At 38.6% G+C, this 18,115-nt stretch overlaps 1 protein-coding gene across 3 annotated transcripts in view; it reads left to right on the top strand.

Moving 5' to 3' along the window:
• Positions 1-18,115, top strand: part of Kdm2a (lysine demethylase 2A) — a 72,144-nt gene that overhangs the window by 10,967 nt on the left and 43,062 nt on the right. The gene's annotated exons all lie outside the window — the stretch shown is intronic.

The following is an 18,115-nucleotide window of genomic DNA, read 5'->3' as shown; positions in this document are numbered from 1 at the left end:
TTACCCTGCTTTGCCCCTACTCTTTGTGTTTCCCTTCCCTTATTGATCTTTCTACCTCTAAATTATATCCCCTTCTGCTTTCATGTCATGTCAGATTCTATTGACCTCTTGTTTCCCTCCTTTTAGACTGTAAACTCCGTAGTTTTTTTGTTTTTTAATTTGTAAAATTTATTTGTTCTCTCTCCCCCCCCCCCCGCCCCCCACAAAGACAGGGTTTCTCTGTGTAACAGCTTTGGCTGTCTTGGAACTTGCTTTGGAGACCAGGCTAGCCTCAAAGAGATTCACCTGACCCTGCCTCCAAGTGCTGGGATTAAAGGCGTGTGCCACCACCACCTAGCTGTCTTTCTACTTTTATGCTGTCTATCTGGCTTTCTACCTAAATTTAAACTATAGATTTTAAAAATGAGAGAAAACATGAGATACTTGTCTTCCTGAGCCTATCTTATTTTTCTTGTCTGTTATAATTTTATTGTTTTGTAGCTGAAGAAAAAGTTTATGTGTCAAATCTTTGTCTTTCAACCTGTTGATAGATATCTTAGTCTGCTTCTGTATTTTGGGTATGTGAGTTAAGTGCAGCATGTTGATGGTCTTAGATTTGAGAAGCCATTGTGTCTAAACTACTTGGTTTATCTATTCTATGTATAAATAGGAACCTTGGCTAGAGAATGGTTCAGTGGTTAAGAGTTTTTACTTCTATTGCAGAGGACCCAAGTTCAGTTCCTGGCACAGTAGATGGGACTCTAATTCCATCTTTGGAGTTTGTGTGCAGGGGTTGGGAGGACAGAGGTGGGGGTAGAATCTGATATGCTCCTAGAGTCCTCAACCCTCTGTATATCCATGAGTACATAACCTCACACACATCCATATGCACAAAAATTTTTTAAAAATTAGTGAATAGAATGCTAAGCTGATATATATTTTGTGATAGGATTGTAAATAGGTAGTACTGTCTTATAGCCCCTGTTTAGTTTCTGAGGAAAATTCCTTTAGATATAATTCTTTTTGTATATTGCTCTATTTTAAAGATTATATATTGACTAGTAGTATTACAGAATTAATTTTTTTATTATTTTTTCTTTTTGAGATAGAATCTCATGTAGCCTAGGCTGGCCTACAACTCCCGATCCTTCTGTTTCTAACTCACAAGTGCTATGATTACAGGTTGTGTCACCACATCCAGCCTAAATTAATTTGATATTAAATAGACTTTCTTTCTTAGCATGTGGGAGTATCTTTTTCATCTTTAATTTCATTATGTATATTTGTGTGCTGGAAGGACAGTTTGTCAGAGTCCTTTTTCACCTACCATGTCAGCCCTAGGGTTGAATTAGGTTCATCAGACTTGACAGTTTTAACCAATGAGTCATCTTACTGGCTCCAAAAAGACTTTTTAAAAAAAAAAGATTTCTTATTTATATGTATGGGTCTTTTTTTTTTTTTTCTTTTTGCCTGCATGTAGATATGTGTTCCTTGTAAATTCATAGTACACTCAAGAGATTAGAAGACAGCATCAGATGGATGTGGTGGTGGGAATCAAACCTGGGTCCTCTGCATGAGAGGCAAATGCTCTTAACCATTCTAGCACCTAAAAGGACTATCCTTCAGTACACAGAAAATAGAAAGGACTTCAAAGAAATTAAAAAATATATTCTCTTGGCAATAATTATGTTTCCTTTTTCTCCATGCTCATTAATCAGTCTCTATCTCTTATTTATTTTTGTGAGACAAGGTTTTACTATGTAGCTTTTGCTGGCCTGAAAAACTCTGTGTAGACCTGACTGGCCTTGAACTCACAGAGATATACCCCTCCTCTTCCAGAGTGCTAGGCCTGTGCCACTATGCCCAGCACTGGTCTGTCTGGCTCCCTTCCATTAATTTGGTAAAATGTAAATATAAACATAAAACTGTTTATGGCAACTTAAGTGGATGAAGATTAAAGGATTTCCCGTTTCCAGCATCCTCAGTGATGGAAGTTAGGTAGTTAAATACACTGGTTGTATAAATACTAGAAAGATTGTTGTTTGAATATTTGGGACAGGGTCAGGCTTGCCTGGAATTTTTTGGAGGGTGGGGGTAGAGAGACAAGGTCTTTCTGTGTAGCCTTGGCTGTCTTGATAAAATTTCTATGTAGACCAGGTTGGAATTTTTTGATCCTTTTTGTCTCAGCCTCCTAAAAGCTGGATTCCAAGTATGTGCCACCACTCTAGGATACATGTAAGTTAAAGAAAATAAATCCAAAATGCAGTCATCATTACTATTTTAACCTGCTTCCTTCCAATTATTTCCCATACATTCAAGTGAGTGTGTACTTTTTTTTTTTTTTTTTTTTTTTTTTTTTTTTTTTGCTTTGTTTTTTGAGACTGGGTTTCTCTGTAGCTTTGGAGCCTGTCCTGGAACTAGCTCTTGTGACCAGGCTGGTCTCAAACTCACAGAGATCCGCCTGCCTCTGCCTCCCAAGTGCTGGAAGTAAAGGCTTGCACCACCACTGCCCAGACCATTTCTGGATTTTAAACAAAATGGTGTGCATGAGGGGGTTAATATCTATAACATAGTCACCTATACTGAGATGACTATACTCACACTGAGCACTCTGTGTTAATTCCTGTGCTTAAATCTCTTTAAAGCTCTTCCAGATAAATCCCTCTCTGCTTCATTAAAAACAAAAACAAAAGGCCAATTCAGCCATTGTGGTGGTACACTCCGTTAATACCAACACTCAGGAGGCAGGGCTACAGAGAGAAAGAAACCCTGTCTTAAAAAAAAACAAAAAACAAAACAAAGCAAAAGGCATAATTCTAGGGGGCTGCAGGGATGGCTCAGCAGTTACGAGCCCTGGCTGCTCTTGCTGAGATCTTGGGTTCCATTCCCAGAACCCACACACTGGCTCACAACCATCTGTACTATAGTTCCAGGGCATCAGGAGCTGCCTGCCATCTGGCATCTGAGGGTACAAGGTACGAGGTGTATAGACATGCATACAGTGAAACACTCTTACTTACACACATTAAAAAAAAAAAAGTTTATTTAAAAACAATTCTATTACCACTGAAAAACAGGTAATAGTTGTTCAGATTTCTCCATTTGCCACTTTTGTGTGACTGGTTGGTTCAAACCAAGGGTCAGGGTCTATCTACTTAATCTGTGTGGTTGATAAATGCCTCTATCTCTTCTCAAGACAGGGTTTGGAGGGTGTGTGTGTCTGTGTCTGTGTGTCTCTCTGTATATCACTGGCTGTCCTGAAGCTTGCTTTGTAGACCAGGCTGGCCTTGAACTCAGAGATCTGCTTGCCTTTGCCTGCCAAGCACTGGGATTAAAGGTGTGCACCATCAATGTCTGATACCTCAATCTCTCTTTACCAGTAGATGCTTCCTCTCTTTTTTCTTGGGTATTTGGCTAAGTAGTCACCTGTCTGTAGAACTTAATCTTTTCTGGATTTCGTTGACTACGTATCAGTGGTGTGGTTTATTTTTTAATTTTGAGGCAATATCTTAGTATCACTGTGTAGCCTAGGTTGGTATTGAACTCATGGTGATCCTCCTGTCTTAGCCTTGCAGCTACTGTAATTATAGGTAGATGCCATCATTCTTGTATCTGGTAAACAGAAGAAATCACACTTTTCCTTTTATGGTTTTGTCGTGTGCTTTTAAAAATTTGATCTTAAAGCTGTCTTTTTGAGGGGAACTGTGATAATACTCCATTTCGTTAATCAGAAAATGGCTTAGAGAAGTTAAGCACCTATTTAATGACAAAGATGAGACACTAGGTCTTTTTACTTGGATGAATTTCTCTACCATATATCCGTTTCTCTTTTCCCACTAACTGAAAATGATACTTTATTCAGCAACTTTTTCCTAAAGCTCTCTACCTGGTTTTTTTTGGATCTTTATGTAAGCAATTCCTTCTTATTGACCATATTTCCTTCTTTTAACTGTATGCATCAAGCCTTAGCTAAGATGTTACAGTAGCCTCTTGAGATTTTTAACATCTTCATTCTTACAGATAAAGGTTCCTCTTATTTTAATGTAGGTTTTCTTTTGTCTATTTTTGGTACTGTATATTTAGGCCTCAAAGTGTATTTAACTTTAAAATTTCTGTGTAGCATCATAATGTCCTGATGGGGGAGTACTTCTGGATGCTGTGAATATATGTTTATAAAGTTTTTCATTTAAATGGGGTTAGTTATAAATGGTTAATGATCACGGTCAATCTTTAAAGAAGGGATGCGATATGGATTTTGGTTTATTGATACAAATTTAGGGTCAGTTTTGTTGTATGTACTTTTCTATTCTTGTTTAGGTATTGTTATTCAGCTCATTTAAAAATGTAATGTAGAGCCGGGCATTGGTGGCATATACCTTTAATCTCGGGAGGCAGAGGCAGGTGTATCTCTGAGTTCGAGGCCACTCTGGTCTACAGAGCTAGTACTAGAACAGGCTTTAAAGCACAGAGAAACCCTGTTTCAAAAAACAAAACAAAAACAAACAAAAGTGATGTATAATTAAATAGATTGTAGGTAGTTACCTATAATAGTCAAAACATATATATATATATATATATATATATATATATATATATATATAGAGAGAGAGAGAGAGAGAGAGAGAGAGACAGAGAGACAGATACATTTCAAATGTTATAAGAGTTTGCCTTTAATGTGGCAAAACTGGCCTATTGGGCAAGGAACTGCCCTTGCCTCAACTGCTGTCAGTAGGCATGCTGTCTAAACTGGACAAACAGGTTACAAAGGAAAGTGAATGCTGAACTTGCCAAGAGACAGGATGGTCCTTCAGAGTTCCTGCTTCACAGAAGAAAGCAACTGACGAACTTTGCCAATACAAGACAGAACAGGTCTTCAGATTTCCTACTTCATTAAAAAGTCTGCTAGACACTATATAGCCTATGGACTGAAGATGGATACCCCAACATTACAGGAAACTTTGGGTGGCAGTCCAGGAATTGAGATGTCTCTGTCAATTCTAGAGTTTATGTATTATCTTTCTGGGGTCTTTGGAGTTGAAGACAGTAGAAGATATGGTTTTCCTTAGTTATGATAAAAGATAAGTTACATATACAACTTTAGACTCACAAAAGTAAACGATAGAATATTTTCTTTAAATTTTGCCAAATGTTAGTGAACTAAATGTTGTTAACTATAGTTCCTGCTTGATAACTGTTTTGGTATGTATGATGTTAAAATTAAAACCTTTTTATTTAGACAGAAAAGAGGAGATGATGGGGGATGTCCTTCTGTATCTGTGAATGTGTTTGTCTTATTGGTTGATGACTAAAGTTGTTTCAGCCAATGGATAGGCAGGATGTAGTCAGGCAGGAAGTATAGGCGGGCCTACAAGACTAGGAGAAAGCTGGGAAGAGGGAGTCTTGAGAGAGATGCCATGTAGCTGCCGAGGAAGCAAGAGGTCTGGGCATCACCACTTGAAGATACACAGATTAATAGAAATGGGTTAATAATCAAGAGAGAGCTAGCCAATAAGAAGCCTGAGCCATCTGCCAACAGTTTATAATTAATATAAGCCTCTGTGTGTTTATTTGGGGCTAAATAGCTGCAGGACCAAGTGGGACAGGAACTTCAGTCATCAATGTTCCATATGTGGTAGTTTTTGTTTTGTTGTTTCATCTTTGAGAAAGAGCCACATGTAGTTCATATTGGCCTTGAACTTGTTATGCAGCAAAGGATGACCAAGAATATCTAATTTTCCTGCCTTCACTTCCTTAGTGCTAAAATTACAGTCATGAATCATCATACCTTATGCCTTATTTTATGCAGTTCTGAGGATTGTCTTGCATACCAGGCTATATCTACCCAGCCTTTATTGTTTAAAAACAACTCTCTCTCTCTCTCCCCTCCCCCCTTTCCCTCTCTCTTCCTCTCTCCTTCCCCCTCCCTCCTTTTTCCCCTCCCCCTCTCCCTCCCCCTCTCCTCTTTCTCCCCTCCTCCCATGTGTTCTAGGGATTGAACTCAGGTTGATATGATTGCACAACAAATATTTTTACACACTGAGACATCTTGCTAGACCCTAAAAAGTATCTTGAAGTTTTTCCCATTGATTAATTTTTTTTTAAATTAGTATTCAGTGTAGTGGGTGTCATAATCTTTATGTATGTATGTATGTATGTATGTATGTATGTATGTATTATTGTACTTTGTTTATATCCTTCTTTGTATATCCTTCCACAAAGAAAATATTCTGGGCATGCTGGCTCACACCTAAAATTCCATCACCTGGAAGGCAGAGACCAGTGTGTGTGTTGGGGGGTGAGCTGCCATGAGTCCAAGTCATCTTGTACTACACAGAGTTCCGGGTTATCCTGGGCTACAGAGTGAGTCTGTTTCAAAAGACAGAAAAAGAGCTGTACACTGGCAGATCCTGTTAATGTCATTTCTAGATCAGCCAAAACTACATAGCCAGACCCTGGTTTGTTCCCTTCTATGGTGGCAGAGGTGCTTCTTGACTTTATTTATTTATGTAAGAATGCTCTGCATTCCAGAAGAAGGCATCAGCTCCTATTATAGAGGTTTGTAAACCACCATGGGCATGCCAGAAGAGGACATCAAATCCAATTACAGATTGCTGTGAGCCATCATGTAGTTGCTGAGAATTGAACTCACTCAGAACCTACGAAAGAGCAGCCAGCAGTCTTAATCACTGAGTCATCTTTCCAGCCTCCCCCAACAGAGTTTCTCTGTAGTTTGTAGCCTGTCCTGGATCTAGCTCTTGTAGACCAGGCTGGTCTTGAACTCACAGAGATCTGCCTGCCTTTGCTTCCCAAGTGCTGGGATCAAAGGCCTGTGCCACCATAGACCAGCTGCTGCTTTGATTTTTTTTGACAACAGTAGTTAAAAATCTTTTTCGGAGTCAAGTGGTGGTGGTGCATGTCTTTAATCCCAGAACATGGGAGGCAGAGGCAGGCTGATCTCTGTATTTGAGGCCAGCCTGATCTACAGAGCTAGTTCCCAGACAGCCAGGGCTCCACAGGAGAAACCCTGTCTCAAAAAACAAAATTCTGTTTCTGCAGATTTCTTTAACAGTGCTATATAGTCTGGCTGGTATTTTTCTCGGGCCACATTTTATGTGACCTTAAACTTCAAAATTTGTATGTGTATGTGGAGGGGTGGGGCATGAGACCAGAGGCCAACTTTGGTGTCATCCCTCAGGAGCTATCTGTTTTTAAAATTCATGTTTGTTTGTTTATGTATATGGTTTTTTTGCCCATGGATTCTTCAGTATATTTGTGTTGTTTTTATCATTAAACTATTGCAATTTAGTATTTTTTGTTGCATGCTCACATTAGAAAATGAGTCCCAGGCCACTTAGCAGAAGAGATTGATTTTCAAGTGACATTACTGTCTCTGAAGCTAGCTGTTCTTTCAGAATTTTCATTTAAATAAGGGAACATCAAGTGGAGGCTGGTAAAGCCAGGCATGGTGGTGCACATAGTTAATCCCAGCACTCAGAGGCAGAGACCAGCCTGGTCTACAAAGCAAGAGGAGGCTGGTAAGATGGCTCAATGGGTAAAAAGTACTTGCTGCCTAGCTTGAGGACCTAAATTCAATCTTTGGGCCATAACCTTATAGAAGGAGAGAACCAACTCCTGCAGGTTGTCCTGTGGCTACCACACAAAATAAACTAAATAAATAATGCTATGAGTATTTATAATAACAAAGTAAGGAGCATTAAGAGGAAGAGGCCAAAAAGCTGGGCAAAGGTACATACATATAATTCAGCATTCTGGAGGCAAAGCAGATCTCAAGTTCAAGGCCAGCTTGGCCTACCTAGTGAGTTCCAGAGCAGCCATAGCCAGGGATGTAGAAGGAACCCTGTCTCCAAAAATAAATAAGTGGATGGATGGATGGATGGATGATAACATAGAGGCCTGGATTTCTTCTGAAGCAGATATTTGTGAATTTGACATGGTTTCTTCTCTGAAAAATTAAATCAAAACTGTAGGAAGTTGGTAATAGTAGGTAAATGTGCTAATTCTAATCATTGGAGAGTGAGGATGGCATAGAGCAGAAGATTCAGTAGGGTTTTGCAAGCTGGAGTGGTGCTGAATGAAGCCCCAGAGGGCACGAGTGGAGGGAATGTAAGGTAGCATCATCTTGTCTAGTGATAATGATTTCCTTTGTTAGAGGATACAGAAGTAGGTTGCATTTAATTTGTAAGTTAGACCTTGAAAAGTACAGGTTTGACTCAGTTATTGTATTGAAAACCTTGGAAGATTTAGATATATTTCTTACTTGATGACTGGTTTTATCAGTTTTGGTTCTGTTGTGTCTTTGAACAGTTTAGAATTGTGCTGTTCAGGATATTAATCATTAGCCCCAAATTTTAGGAGATGGAGGCAAGGGGATCATAATAGAGAATTTGAGGCTGCCATTCTGAAACCCTGCCTCAGAATACAAAAGCAAACATAATACAGGTCCTAGAAAGTTTAAAATTGTGGATGTGGTTCCATTGTTTTTCTGTCAAACCCCAGTGGCCTAGAACAACTTACCTTAGAAGTATTTTGCGGTAGAACATCTTCTGGATCCTCCAGAGATGATATGATTTCAGTAAAATTGATTTCAATAGTAACATTTGACTCAGTTGGTAAAGTACTTGTCTAATATGCATGAAACCCAAACCAATTTCTTTTGTAGCCAACTAAGGTTCTTGTAGCCAAGACTGACCTTGACCTCCTCCTGATCTCGTTTCTCCCTCCCAAGTGCTGGGATTATAAGCACTATCACCTTGCACTTTGTCTTCAAACTTTGTGCTTTGTTGTAGAGAAAATCCAGTTGCTACATTTGTGCAATGTTGTCCTCCCTCAACTTTTTCATTCTGAAGTTCATATAGCAAAGATAAGAGTAGTCATTGTATATGCTTTACCTTTACTTCTCAACTATTAGGGAAGCAATCAATATATTTAAATATTTCTTAGTTGTTGGTTTGTTTTTTGTTTTTTTTTTTTTTTTTTTTTTTTGGGGGGGGGAGACATGGTCTCTCTATATAGACCTTGTCCTGGAACTTGCTCTGTAGGCCAGGCTGGCCTTGAACTCAGAAATTTACCTGCTTCTGCCTCCCAAGTTGTCTGATTAAAGGTATGCACCATCACTCCTAACTATGTATTACGTATTACTTTCGATTGAATTGTTTGCAACTAATTTGAACATCATGGTACAATATCTCTATTTTAGCATTCAAAAGTCTCTAGATTGGGGCTGGAGAGATGAGATGGTTTACAGTTAAGAACACTTTTATTGCTTTTGTCTAAGATCTTGGGTTCATTTCCCACATGGTGGTTCAAAACCATTTGTCACTCCAGTTCCTTCTTCTGACCTCTGTGGACACAAGATATGAATGCTGTGCATATAGATAGATAGATAGATAGATAGATAGATAAAGATAGATATAAATATCTGCAAAACACATAAAATGAATGATAATTTTAATGAAATTTCTTTAGATTCTCAAAAAATAAATGTCTCTAGGTTGTATTTACTTATTAATTAAATTTTTGAGATAGTCTCTTGAGTTAAAGCTCTTTTTGGATTTATTTTTATGTATTTGAATTTGTTTTGTTTTTCAAGACAGGGTTTCTCTGTGTAGCTTTGTAAACCAGGCTGGCCTCAAACTCACAGAGATCCACCTGCCTCTACTTCTCAAGAATATATGATTCATATATGAATGTTTTATCTACACGAAAAATTTCTGGGTCACGGAACTGTAGTTACCGATGGCTGTAAGCTACCATGTTGGTGTGGGGACCAAATTCAGGTCTCAGCAAAGCAGCAACCCCTCTGAATCATTTCTCTGGTTCCCACCTGGTAACTCTTAGAATTGGCTTTGTACAGCAGTTTGGCCTTGAACTCAGAAATTCACCGGCCTCTGTCTCCTGAGTTTTGGGATTAAAGTCATGTGCCACCACTATCCGATTCCACCTGGTAGCTCTTGATCCCTTCCCTTAGCCTTGTAAGTGCTGGTGTTACAGATGTATACCACTATGCTTGACTTACTATAGGATTTCTTGCCAAAGAATAAGAACATGATCTTACCAGAAATATATTATCATTGTTAGTATTCAGGCCATCTGTACTGGCCTGTCCTAGGGTTCTGACAGGATACTCCCTCAGCTGCAGTTTTGTGACCATCAATTAATTAAGCATCTCAAAGAGAAACTTAGTATTAAACAGCTACTCTCCATTACTCCCCTAGTCTCTGAAACCCATTGTAATTGGCTTTTGAGTCTATAAGCATTTATTCATTGTAGATGTTTCATGTCAGTAGAGTCGCACATGATCTTTAATGTTTGGGTTCTTTGACACAGCAGGTGTTTGTACTTCACTTGTGAGTTTTGTTCCATTTGTAGTGACTGAACAGGTGCTGTACAGCTAAATCACATCTTGCTTATTCATGTATCCATTGATGGACATTTGAGTAGTTTCTCTTCTTTCTGATTGTCTTTAATGCCACCATGAATTTTTGTGTATATGTATTTGAATACTTTCCCTTCTTAGGTTTTGAAGTGGTTGTGGGAAAATTGGTATTTTGTGGTATGAAAACTATATGAAATTGAAATTTCATCATCCATAAAGAAAAAGCTATACTTGTTTATGTTGTCTGTGCTGCTTTGCTTTTTGGTACAGTGGCTGAGTTAAAGGTTGTGGTAGATATTACATAGGCTATAAAGCTTAAAGTATTTATTTTTGTCTCCTTCCCTTGGTATTGACTTTTTCAAATTAATAAACACTATTTTCTTTGTTGTTTGAAATAGAACCCATGGCCTTACTCATGGTAGGCAAGTTGATATACCATTGAGTCATACTCTCCAGCCTTAAGTTGTTTTATTTTTAGTACATATTTTTAATTTAAAAATTTATTTTATAATTATGGCTGTTTTTGCCCATTTGTGTGTCTGTATATTGTGTGTACATGGTGCCTGAAGAGAACAGAAGAAGGTATCAGATTTCCCAGAACTGGAGTTGTAGCCAGTTGTTAGCTGCCATGTAGGTGCCGGGAATTGAACTCAGGACCTCTGGAAGAATAGCCAGTGCTCTTAACCACTGAACTCTCTCTCCAGTCCCCCAGTAACATTCTTGCATTAGTGTAGTACATTTATTAGAATTGATGGGCCAACAAGGATAACTTTTGTGTGTATGTTATGGATTTGTATATGCTTATGTGTAAAGGTCAGAAGTTTCCCTTGGTTGTTACTCTATCCATTTTGGTTTCTTGTTTGTTTTGCTTGCTTTGTGTTTTTGTTTTTGCTTTTTTGAGACAGGGTTTCTCTGTGTAACTTTCCTGGCTGTCGGGAACCCATTTTGTAGACCAGGCTGGCCTCAGATTCACTGAGATCTGCCTTCCAAGTGCAGGGATTTAAGGTGTGCACTGCCCCCCTTTTTGAAACAAGAGTCCCTCACTGGCCTGGAACTCACTGGTTAGGCAAATACCTCCAAGGATCCACCTATCATTGGCTTCCATGTTGCTGAAATTACATGTTTACACCACTGTGCCTATCTTTTTGTGTATTCTTGACTTCAGTCCTAATGTTTCACAGCACACATTTTACTAGCTGGACTCTCCACAAACCTGATAAAAAGTTACTAACTAAAGTTCACAGTATTTACTCTGTTGTACAATTCTGTGATTTTTGGCAAATGTATTACTGTACTACAATACAGAGTAGTTTCACTCCCTAAAAAAAATGCTTTCCCCTTCCTCTCTCCATCAGCAACTGTCTTTTAAAATATATAGTCTTGCTCTCTGTCTCTCCTTTCTCACTCTCCTCTGTCTTTTCTTTCCATAAACAAAGACATTGTGTAGTTCTGAACGGCCTTGAGCTTCCTCTGAAGCCTACCTCCCTCTGGTTTCCAAGTATTGGAATTAAGGGATTGTGCTACAGTTTCTGTATAGTCCTCACTCTTCTGTAACTAAACTCTGTAGATTAAAAGGTGAGATTAAAGGCATGTGCCTTCACACCTGGTGTAGTGTTGCTTTTTAACAAAAATGTAGTCAGTCAGAGGCAGACACCTCTCAGTTCAAGGCCAGCCTGGTCTACAGAATGAATTCCAGGACAGCTAGAGCTACACAGATAAACCCTGTTTCAAAAACAGTCAGAATCATCCTGTGTCTTTTTTTTCCCCCTATTCTTTTAACCTTTTTTTTATTTGTTAATTATAGCCATACAAATGAATTGATTATACATTAGTGTTGATTGTATCCTGTCTGAAAAGTTTTACCTGTGTTGATGGGAACCACTGAGGGTTTGGTTTGTTCCAAGTAAGGAGTAGAGACAGTACCTTTAATTTGGGTTGGGACTTGGAAAGGCAAGAAGAATTCTTTGCTTAGGGCTGGAGAGATGGCTCAGAGGTTAAGAGCACTAGCTGGTCTTCCGGAGGTCCTGAGTTCAATTCCCTGGAACAACAAGGTGGCTCACAACCATCTATGATGAGATCTGGTGTTCTTTTCTGGCATGGAGGCAGAACACTGTATATATAATAAATAAAATCTTTAAAATTCTTTGTTCATCTCTTTACTGGGTATATTTTTTATACCCATTTCTTTGTATTTTTTCTTAGATATCTAATTTTATATGTGTGTAAATTTGCTGGCCTTTCATTACTCAGTAATGGGGTAAAACTAATGTAAAATGTTAAAAAACAAAAATCACATTTCTTATTAAGTTTGTCTTAACTCCATAGTGGGTGAAATCTTTCTTGGTCTTCTAACCTATAATTCTCATTCTGTTGAAATACCTCCTACTTCAGTCTAGCTCTTTTCTGTTTTCTGCTTCTCTCCAGTTCTTTGTTTTGTTTTGGGGTTTTTTGTTTGTTTTTTGAGATAAGGTTTTCTCTGTGTAACTGGCTATCCTGGAACTTGGCACTGTATACCAGGTTGGCCTTGAACTCATAGATATCCACCTGCCTCTGTTGAGTGGTGGGATTAAAGGTATGTGCCTCCACTTCCCAGGCTTTTTGTTGTTGTTGTTTTTGGTGTTTCTTTTTCTTTTTTCATAACTGGCAGGTTGGTGATGGTTCACACCTTTAATCTGAGCACTGGGGAGTCAGAGGCATGTGAATCTCTGAGTTCCTGGCCAGCCTTTTCTTCAAAGCAAGTTCCAAGACAGAGTGTTATGCTGTCTCAAAAAAACAAAAAAACCCAAATCAGTAAATAAATAGCCTTTTTGACAGTGTCTTTGGCAATGGAAGAAATTGTTGATTTTAATAAACTTCTACTTATCAGTTATTTCTTTCATGGGTCATGCTTTTGGTGGTGTTTCTGAACTAAGAAACAGTGTGGTGGTAGACATCTGTAATTAGAGCACTGAAGGATGTAGAGATAGAAGAATCAGGAGTTCAAGGTGACCCTTACATAGATACACAGCCTGGATTAAGTGATACCTTGTCTCACAAATAAAATCAAAACCCAGACTCCTCACTGTATAGTTTTCTCCTGTACTATCTTTTAAAATTTGCATAGTTATATAGTACACATGCAGGCCTATGGACCATTGCTTCCAGATAACGTAACAGTATTTCAGGTATCTGTTTTCATGTGAATTTTGAGTTCTTCTCGCACTATTTGTTAAGAACACTGGCCTTTCTGTATTAAATTGCCTTTGGATATTTGCCAAAGAGCAATAGACAGTATTTGCATGGGTGATACTACTTCACACGTTCTCATTTCCTCATTGAAGACCTTTCCGTTCGTTTTCTAAATAGTTTCCTTTTAAATTGAAAGTTCAGTCCAGAGAAGACAGAGATGAAAAATAGATTTCTGTTCTTATAGAATGTACCCTTTGCCTTCATTGAAGTCAGTCGTAAGTATGTGTTTATCTTTAAGGGATGAACATTTGCATTTTAAGTTATGTTATCAGAAGAGGATGAGGGACTGGTGAGATGGATGGTGTAACACTTGAAGGAGCATGCCAACCGTGATCATCAGAGTTCCATCTTGGGAATCTGTATGGTAGAAGGAGGAACCAACTTTACAAGTTGTCCTCTTGACTTCCAATAGCTCCAGTGCCAGACATGCTCATTCACTTTCTCTCATCCTGTGCAACATGTACCTCTGTGTGTGCATACTCACACAATGTAAAAATAAAAGGATCAGTGAAAACATACATGCTAGTGAGTATAATTTTCAGTGTGGGTTGTTACAAATAGATATTTTTAGGTTTTTGAGAGATTCTCACTAGCCCAGCTTGGCTCAAATTTGAGTCCCAGTGCAGTGATTATAAGCTTTAATAGGCTTACACTACCATGTTGTACATGAAAAGCAGCTTTGAATATGGGTGGTGATGATGGTTGTATTACAAAATGAATGTACCTAGTACCATTGAACTGTCCACATACAAATATTTGCCACTGTGGTGTATTGTTAACCATAAACCCCGTCTCATTGTCTTTTCTCAGATTTTTTATCAGGCTTTTCCCCCAACAGTAGAATGTGGTTTTGTAGCCTCAAAGGGAAATTGTTGTCTTTGGATCCTAAATTATGTCCAAGCTATGTGATGTGAAGAGTCAGCTGCTGGTAAAGACAGGCTTTGCCTCTGACCATGTGCAGTTTCTGCTTGTTGCAGTTTTCCAGCTCATCTGATGTGAACCTACTTATTTTTGCCAAGATAACAGCAAGCAACAGATCTACAACTGGAGCCACTGTTTAAATGTTACCTAAAAAAAGAAACAGAAGGAGGCAGGGGTCTTGCTTTGTATATCTGGATAGCCTGTACTCATCCTGTAGCCCAGGCTGGCCTCAAACTTGATATGCTGTCTACGAAAGGCTGGGGATTGATTGTACTACACATGTTCTACCATGCCTGGTACTTAAAGTTGCTTTTACCCAAGAAATTTTGTAAGATCAGGATGGGAAGAGTAATCCTAATGCTAGCTCCAAAGTGAATTAGTTGATCTGTTTGCTGGCAAGTCAGGCCCTTCATGTATGGAGTGAGCTTCATGGTGAATAGCAAGATCTGTATGGAGGGGAGGAAAGAATGCTCATATCTGTAGCTGATGGTTTGGACGACTGCATTTACCTTTTTTCCCCCTGAATTGGCTGTAGATGAGATTGTGGCAGAAAAGATTCAATGCTCACATTAATTAGAGCATGATGATATAATAAGGTGAATTGACTTCTTCAATGCTTAATTTTTAGCCTTTAAATTATAGATTGTATATATGTAATTTTGCTTATAGATTAGGAAGATTAGTGTGCTATATTACAATGTATTTCATTAATTTGTTGTAGCAGAAACTTTTTTTAACCCCCAGGTAGTGCTTGGGATGGAACCCAGGGGCATGCCCATGTTAGAGGAACTCTTTAGCATTGAATTACACCCAGCCTGGAAATAGTCAGCTGTAATAAAAGTTTCCAGAAATGGTGTTTACCTATACCATTTTCTGGTTTGATTTTTATTTTATGTGTATGTTTGTTTTGCCTGCATATATGTCTGTGTATTTGTGTTCGTATATGTCTGATGTCCAAGTAGACCAGAAGAGAGGGTGTCAGATCCACTGGAACTAATGTTCTAGATTGTGAGCTGTTGTGTGGGTGCTGAGAATCAAACCTAGGTACTCTGCAAGAGCAATTCAGCTATCTCTCCATTCCTCCTAATTAAATTTTTTACTATTGCAAATTGTAATCAGTACTTTTCTATTGTGATAGAGCATGATGACCAAGGGTTTATGGTTTCAGAGAGATAAGGATTTATCATTATCATTGTGGGGAAATGTGGCAACAGATAGGCATTGTGACTGGGGCATCAAGATAAGTACTCACATCTTAAACCATAAGCAGGAAACAGACAGAGCAAACTAGAAATGATACCAGTTTTAGTGCTTTGACTCTGTATACCAGATTAACCTTGAACTCAGAGATTCACCTGCCTCTGCCTTCCAAATTCTAGGATTTAAAGGTAATATGCTACCATCATCCAGCCAGGGCTTTAAGAATTTAAAAGACTGGTACCATCAGGTGGTGCACCAGCACTTGTCTCTGAATTCGAGGTCAGCCTGGACTACACAGAGAAACCCTGCCTTGAAAACAAAACTCCTCATGAGGCTATACCTCCTAAACCTACCCAAACCCCATTACCAGCTGGAGATCAAATATTTAAGAGCCTCTGGGGACATTCTCATTAAAAGTGCCACATAAATGCATAGCATTCATTTCTGAAATGATTTCTGAGATTCACAGAAGCACGTGCAAGCATATGTCAGTTATCTTTTTTATTCATTTTCTTTTGTTTGTTTTGTTTTTGAGACTGGGTTTCTGTGTGGCCGTGGCTGTTTTGGAACTCTATAAACCAGGATGGCCTCTAACTCAGAGATCTCCCTGTTTCTTCCACCTGAGTGCTAGAATTAAAGGCGTGCTCCACTTCCACTCTGCTATGTCAGTTATCTTTAAAGGCAGGATTTAAAGTGTTCGAAACTTTTAATTTTTGTTTGGTATACCTCTTTTCCTGAAGTAATTCTACCACATAAAGCAGGGTCTTTTTAAACACCTTATCAGGATGACAACTTCATATTAAATCACAATTGGTAGATTTTATGTTTGGATTAGACATGGTACAAGGATACTTTAAGATGCAGCTTCATGGGGCTGGCAAGGTGGCTCAACAGTTAATTGTGACTGCTCTTCCAGGGGACCCAGGTTTGATTCCCAGCACCCACATGGCAACTCAAAACTGTAATTCCAGGGGACCCAACACCCTCACATAGACATACATCCAGGCAAAACACCAATGCTCATAAAAAAATAAAATTTAAAAAAGCAGCTTCATAAAAGGTCTTCACAGAAGGTAAGGGCTTGACTTAGAAGTATTAGAGGCCTACTGGGGAAGGAGAGACATCTTACCTGCTATTTGAAGAGACGATGTAGGGCTTGTTTCTAGACCACTAAGCCATTCTTTTTGCAAAATAGAAGAGTAGTACAATATTGGTTCGTGTTCAGAAGGACAGTTGCTAATATATTTGAATGTTGGGAATTTGTTATATAGATTGAGTTTGTTTTGTTTTTCAAGAAAAGGTTTTCTCTGTAGCTTTGAACCCTGTCCTGGCACTCACTCTGTAGACCAGGCTGGCCTTGAACTCATGGAGATCTGCCTGCCTCTGCCTCTGCCTCTTGAGTGCTGAAATTAAAATTGTGCACCACCACTGCCCAATTTAGATTGGGTTTTATAATATAGCCCAGGCTAGCCTTGAACTTTGTAGCCAAGAAGACTCTGAATCCTGATCCTCCTACCTCTACCTCCTAAGTTCTGGATTGGTTTTATTTGGTGCTGGGGCTGGAACTCATGTTTGATATATGTTCGGCAAGTTACTTTCCCAACCGAACCACTTCTGCCCAAATATATATTTATTTTAACATTGTTTTCCTCATTTAATCCTAATACAACTCTATTTTATGGTCTCTTTTTTATCATCATTATTAAGTAGCTTATTGATAGACAGAATCTAGAATCCAGGAATTGTAGGCCAGCCAGATGAAACCTTATTTTGAAGATAAAACAAAAATTTCATTTTATAAACAATGTAAAAACAAAAAAAAATTCAAAAAATTCTTAGGTTCATTCAGAAATGAAGCCATAGTTTTTACCTGTTTTAACTTTAGTTGGTATATAGGGTGACACAAACACAAGGAAACTGAACTTGGCTGGAACGCTGATGTGAAAGTGAGAGGGGCAGGAACAGGAGTGTGTGTGTTTGCAGGAATAATTTAAAATGCAAATCTTAATTAAATCTTTGTTTGTTTTCGAGACAGGGTTTCTCTGTGGCTTCGGAGCTAGCTCTTATAGATCAGGCTGGACTCGAACTCACAGAGATTCACCTGCCTCTGCCTTCTAAGTGCTGGGATCAAAGGCATGCGCCACCACCGACTGGCTGCAAATCTTAAAAATCTTAAGTCATTTCTTCTAAGGCTTCTGCTTTCAGACCTGAAATTTCACAATTCTTAAGGGTTTTGTTTGTTTGTTTAGTTGGTTGGTTGGTTGGTTGGTTTTTTACTCCAGGGTTTCTCTGTAACAGCTCTGGCTGTTTTAGAATTAGGTTTGTAGACCAGGCTGGCATCAAACTCAAAGAGGTTTCCCTGTTAAGTATTGGAAACAAAGGTGTTCACCA

This window comes from Phodopus roborovskii, unplaced genomic scaffold (genome assembly GCF_943737965.1).
Source record: "Phodopus roborovskii unplaced genomic scaffold, PHOROB, whole genome shotgun sequence".
NCBI classification, from domain to species: Eukaryota; Metazoa; Chordata; class Mammalia; order Rodentia; family Cricetidae; genus Phodopus; species Phodopus roborovskii.
The sequence above is the reverse complement of the archived record's forward strand: the minus strand, read 5'-3'. Positions and strand labels throughout refer to the sequence as shown.